Source organism: Cavia porcellus, unplaced genomic scaffold (assembly GCF_034190915.1).
Source record: "Cavia porcellus strain 051 isolate PalLab524CR breed Dunkin Hartley unplaced genomic scaffold, mCavPor4.1 scaffold_2, whole genome shotgun sequence".
NCBI classification, from domain to species: domain Eukaryota; kingdom Metazoa; phylum Chordata; class Mammalia; order Rodentia; family Caviidae; genus Cavia; species Cavia porcellus.
The window spans coordinates 63,239,299-63,246,128 of NW_026947485.1; positions in this window are offsets into that span (position 1 = coordinate 63,239,299).

The following is a 6,830-nucleotide window of genomic DNA, read 5'->3' on the forward strand; positions in this document are numbered from 1 at the left end:
ATTTCTCACAAATTCCTGTGAGAATAAAAATGAAAGTTGAGACACCCATTTTCCACAGGCAAAGCAAAGGAACTACAAAATGAAAGCAAAAATATTGCAGACCATAACCATTCAATGGAGAATGTCATTCATTCATTCATTCATTCATTCATTCATTCATTCATTCATACATTGTTGGGCAGATGGTGATCTATAGGGGTTCCTCTGGAAGCTTCAGGGATGTGATTGTGGTATAACCAGGATTCCTTCAAGAAAAATACATTAAAATGTCCAAGGATAAGTCAAAGGGTCTTTAGCATCATTGCTAACCTACTCTAACCCTTTTCTTGTCTTGTAGAGGGAATATTTTGTGGTACTGTGCACCTAATTGAAACCGTATGTCACTGCTCTCGATGTTTCCAGACAAGCAGATCAACATCAGCTGCACAATGGAAACTCGACAACTCTAACGATTTTCTCTTTATTACTAGGCAGGGTTTAAAGAGGACTAAAAGCTCGCAAGTAGTTGTGGAATCAGAAATACTTCTAGCTATAAATTCTTGGGATTTCTTGTGCTTTTTTTTATAGCCAGAATGTAATTTCTTTTAAACTTCTTTTCTGTTCATTGAATTTACTTCTTTTCAATATACAGAAACACATAATCTTAAAATTATGGAGTTTCTTCTTGTTTCTGATCAATAATTCCATGCCATATTTTTGTCTCTTTCCTGCAATCCAGGAGGTGCTTGGTTTGTTTGACTGAAGCAAGCTGCATTGTTCTTGGTAATTCAGTTTCTTCTTGGGTGATTGGTGAGTCCATGTCTCCTGCTTCTTTCTGCAAAGGATTCTTCTAGAATGGTGGCAATGGTCCTTCCAGAAATGATTTGATTACTTCTACCTTAAGTACTTTAAAGCAAGTTCAGAAGGGAAAAACCCAAATTTGAATTTCTCCAGTAGGTTTTAACTGTTATCATTAAAAAAAAAGCATTCTAAGCATAAGTTATGGGAATTGAGGAGGAAATTGGAAACTCATTTATTTGGAAGGCAGGAAAAATGAAGAAGAGGAAAAGAGAGAAGGAGAGTGATGTGGCTGTTGGCAGTAATCTCTGAAGCCAGCTGGAATAATATGTGTCTGTCAGCTTCTGAATAACACATCAAGGTTTTCCTAATAATACAGATTTGGTTCCAAGAGGGAGTATGCTAGCATTCATCCCATCAGAACCAAAGTCCTGCAGAATATACCATCTCCATCTGACTTCTCTGTGTGAGAAAGATGATAGAGGAAAAATTGTCTTTAATTACTAACCTTTAAAATATTCTGTTTATTATTTGTGGTTATGGTCAAAAGAAAACTTATATTCATATGTGATCTCAATCCTTATTTTACTCCTTCCTTCAGTTTCTCTGCACGGAATCTTGTACTTGAACAGGACAGACAGTAGTGATTGAGCCAGAGTGAGAGAAAGCCAAGGAGGTCACATCCTGTGTGACTTCAACGGCTGGTAAATCCAGAGAACTCCTTGGGGCTGCCCAGAGCCTACCTATGACATGTCTCCTAATTGCTGTCTCCAAGGAGAGTAATATCCTCACTGACAGTGTTTTATTTCAATAGTTCTAAGGAGACAAAATGAAGTTTATTTCTCTATTGTGTTCCTCAATCATCAGCAAGCATTTTGCAGAAATTAATTGAGCGTACTTTAATCAAATCTAAAATGCCTTGTTAAAGAGCTAGGAATCGTAAATGTTGAGAATGTAGACAAATTGATTTGAACTTTTATTAGCATTCTCGCCTGCCTTGTTTTTAATGGACTAATTTTTTAACCTGAGTGTAGCAGAATATTTATGTGTGAGATTAACCATGTGAAACTGTGCTGTGACAACAGTAATGTATATGGTACTCTTCAGAAGAGCCATACTAAAGGTTGAACATTGACAACTCCATTACCAAACTAGGAGCAAGGAGCATTTCTCACCGCAGTTCTTTTTCATGATGAAATAGTGAATCTTATGGTTTAAGATTTACTCTCCGACTATGAAAACCAATGTTTCTCACTGTGCTCGTGCATATTAAGCACATCGTGTTTGTTCCATGTATTTAATGGACAAAGACCAGATAGAGCATACAAAAATCAAATGAATGTAGGAGATAATTTGGCTGTTGGTCTTTAGATATAAAATGAAAACAGGTATGGTTTATTCATTCTCTTGGAAATTCAAATTGACATGTGACTGAAATGATCGTTATTGACATAGAGGGGATGAGCAGTTTTCTGTTCAAGGTGATTAGGTCAGTGCCTACTTTTCAATTTTTTTTTTCTGTCACATCTACACAACTGGAGAAATAAAAAATCTGATCAATATGCAGGTTTTGGAGTGAGTTATATTTTGTAATTTTATAAAGATACAATTGGGGATCATGAGTTCAGTGGTATAAACACAGCCAGCCAGACATTTAAATTTATCTTGAAATGAGCATATTCTGAGAATTATATTAAGGCTATAATTGAAAGGAAGTGTTGTTTCCTCAGCACTAAAGAAATTAGTGTTTGATAAAACATTGTATAAGACATTTAGGCTTTTTCTTTCCTGGGCAAGGAAGTATTTGAACTGACTATTTTTATATGGTATTTCAGGATCACGTGGCATGGGGTGTCATATTACTGGAAAACTTTATGGGCATGATAACATACTCAGTATTCTGGTCTTCCTGTGGTGAATTTCTGGTGTGAGATTATATAATGGAAGCCATTAATTATTGTGTTAAAGTGTGGGTTAATTTCATTTTTTTGTTCATACAGTACCACATGCTTGTCTTTTCCAGTAACTGCACCCCTTCTTTTTTGAGGAAGTTATACCTCCCCAACACTAATTCTGGTAGAGGTATCTATACCAGGTGGTCCTAATGGCCCAGTCTATGGGACTGACAATATTTCAAGGACTGATTAATCATAGGGGTTATTTCCTTTGGCTACTGTGATTGATCAAAGCAATGGTACAATCCCAGAGCATTGGATTAAACCTAGTGCTAAACCTAGTGCTCCACTTCAGATTTTGTATTTGGGCACCAGGAAAGAAAGGCTCTTGTTTCATTTGTGATTATTACACTGAGATGATGTCCCTGCTGCTGTGCATAGCCAAAAACCAAACCCCAACTCCAGATTCTCACCTAACACTGGCAGGAAGTCTCTGCCATGAGAAGGATTACTAACCAATAGAGAAGCGTAAATGAAAACTAAGGCACTAGAGACAAAGAAATGACAGAGACAGCCTAGAAGACAAAAAGAAATAAAAATAAAGAGAAGCCGAGCATGTACAGAGAAGCACAGGGAGAAGCAAATGGATAACGAGAAAGAGAAGATTGACAACATCAAACGAGGATCTGAAATACCAGAATGTGCAGCTAATAAATCTCTGCTGAGCTTTAGGGAGTTTTGGGGGGTTTTCTACTGCTTGCAAAAGAAAATCAAGACCAATATTGAACAAACACTACCTCTTCCCTCAAGGAAGAGAGTAGTGGGAAGTCTTGGTGTCAGCGGAGCAGGATCAAGTCGGTGGGGTAGGCACTGGGGCAGAGAAACGCAGTGACTGGAACGTGTAGAAAGGGAAATCTACTGTGCAGGGAAGGGCTACTGAGCGGAAACAAAAGCATCTCCAGGTGAAGAGAGAGCCGAGAGCTGCAGGAACCAGGATGCTACAGTTCCCAACCCCCGAGGCAAAGAATGTGAAGCACATCTGAAGAAATGGGAGTGGTTCTGACTGTCTGAAAACTGACCAGCAATGAAGAACGTGTGAGGCGAACTTGATAACCACTGCACTACGAAACCGATGCCATGAAACACGTGGCAACTGCTGCCAAGGAGATAGGCGAAGGGCCGGGCCCACCGGTCCCATGAGCCAGGGAAGGCCTTAAGCATCCCGCCAGGGGAAATGACTTGTGTCTAGCATCAGCTGTACTCCAGATATTGTTTTGGAAATTTCAGAAGCAACACAATAATCTCTGGAGACTTTGCAGTGCAATGATTTCACTGGATGTATGTGGCTGAAAACTTGGTAATTCAGTTTACTTTCTAGGTTCTTTATAGTTTGTCTTCTAAGCAAATATTACTTTGTTAAGATAAGCAAGGCTAAAAATTAAAATTATTGTCAGATCATATATTTATGTATATATACGTATACAATCTCAATTTTCTCATCTAAAGCAGGCAAACATGGGTTGAAGTGGCTTACTGGAAATATATTGGAATTTAGAAGATGTATTTCATATTAATGATCAATGCCATACCTTTTTCACTTTTGGTTTTTGCTGAATAGTCCAGTTTAAAAACTCAACAGTAAGGTATATTTAAGCCATACAGAAAAACAATGTAACCTTCCATTCATAATGGCCCTTAATCAAGAATGGTATATTAAAACTCTTTATGTTAAGCACAAGTTTGTCCACCAAACTGGCCACTGCAATTATTTTGAAGCTGAAAGAAACTGTAGATTAATCAATAGTATTGGTCGGTTAGGAATGATATTCTAAAATTAGTCATTTTTAAGGGGAACATAGTCAATATTGCTATAGAAATTCACATAGCTCATATGGGATTTCAACCTGTAAAAAAAGGAGTAAAGGATGTGAGGTCAGTAATTAATCACTGGTGAGGGTAAAATCACACAAACTAAAGAACTCTACTTAGCAAAAATCTCCTTATCGCCTCTTTTCTCTAATGGTGATAATGCTAAGAAGTGGAATGGTGGCCATCGCACCTCGAGACAAGTGCGCTCAGGGCTTAATTAGACGAGGGGCCAGGCCTGCTACTCCCCTCGTCTCAGACACTCATCTACTCAAGTGGCAAAATAATGATGCAGTGCTATTACTAATCTAAAAATTGTGTTGGCACATTTAAAAAAAAAAAAAAAGAGTTGTGGGACTAGAAGGGACCTGAAAAGACAGTTAACTTCTCTTAGAAACAGCTGATCTTGTTTTTAGGGTTTTCAGAAAAAGGACACTTCTCTTGCCCATAGAACAATTTCAGGGTTTTGTGTCCTGTACTGTCAGAGACATGCTGCTGATCCATTCATTCGCTTATTGTTTTCTTCAGCATCCTTTCTATAGTGCCCAGGATGAGTTAAGGGCTTTCAGTCTTTCAAAGAATGTTGAATCCAGAAAGAAGAAAGGGCAATAAAACAAGAAAGTATGAAAAATGATAATTATGTTTTATAATAAGCAAAGTACAAGGGGCCACCAGAACCCATAGTGAGGTGTAGAGTCAGGAAAAGCTTCTGCAAGACAGCAAGTTTTAAATTAATTGGAGGCAAAAATAAGAGTTTCCAATAGAAGTCAGGGTTAGGGTGGGGCAAGACAAAGAACAAGAAGAAAAATTTTTTAGGCAGAGGAACAGCATGCTTGAGGACTGAAAGACATCGCAGGCCACGCTCTAGAATCTTGATTATCTTAGATAGCAAACGAAAGACATTTTACGTAAGGTGTTGTTACTGTGTTTCTTTTCAGATTTGCATCCTGTCTATATTATACAGATTTACATCTAATGATTGTGTCTTTCCATGCTGGTTGGCTGGCTGGGTTCCATCAAAATTCTGTTCCTGGGCTTGGCTATGGATTGGAAAAAATGGAGCGCAGGCAATGGTCCAGTTGGTTAGGGGTTGTTGTTATATTTGGGGTTCTCTGATGAGAGGATCTAGTGAAGATAGAGGTAGTGATGAATACAGGTGGTGGGTAACAGAATTCCACCTTAGGGACTCGATGCTTCTAGTATTTTCTAAATTCATGTCTTGGGTCAAGTTAATACAACTTTACAATTCATTTCCCCTGTATCTTTAAACACTAGCAAAAAAAAAAAAATCTTCCTTATAAATTTGTTCCATTGATTGAAAGAACTAGGAAGAAGCCACCTTAGTGGACTCGTAAGAAGTGTTAATTCACGTTGTTGTTTTGGTTGCTATTCCTCCTTTCTCATTTGGTTCCCCAGGACAGAAGATGCCAGTTTAATCTCAGTGACTATAAAAAGCTGTTACATATTTGCTGTATTTCAGGTTTATGTCAAAATCATGATATCTTGTTCCCAGACTTTTTGTACCATTCCAGCACAGGCAGTTGAGAAGTTGCCAGCTGCATAACCTTGACTCAAAACTCCTGCGTTTGTACACGTGTCACCAATTTGAGAGAAGATTGTAGCATGGGAAACCCCAAATCAAACTACACCTTAGGCATGTATGTTCCTGGCAATGCAAGGCTGGAATGTGACTTTCCTCTTTTAAGTGTGAAAGATGGTCAAAGTTTGTCTTCCAAGCTCTTTTAATAATAGTCACAGTAACTTCTTTTCAGAGTCAGACCCTATTTACTAAGAACTGGGAGTTAATACATAGCATTTTTGTTTTGTTTTGTTCTTTGTTTTCCAGAGGGGAAGCAGTGAAAGCAGACCTAAGATACTGTAATGACAAAGTACTGATCGTTTAAAATACAGGAAGATCAGGAAAATGCAGGAAGAGAGAATCAGAGGCTACAGTTACTAATTCTGAGCCCCAGGAGAAGAATAGGCTCTTATTTACACATGGCAGTTTTAACTCTAAGCCTACCTAAGATACGAGGCAGAAAGGTCCCCATTTCAAATGACCAGACATCTGGGGCTAATGACTGTATTCAGTCGTAGTGCATATGGCAGATGAACGTTCTCTTCTCTGGCTTGTTCCTGTTATTATCCAGATAGCTACTCTTGTTTTTCTTTTCTTTTCTTTTTTAAATTTTTTTTCGTGCTAAAATCATAGAGCTGAGTAAAGAAGGAACAAACCATGGGGATCTGCTAATCAAATCTGAGAGACCAGGGCTCCAATCTAAGCACATCATA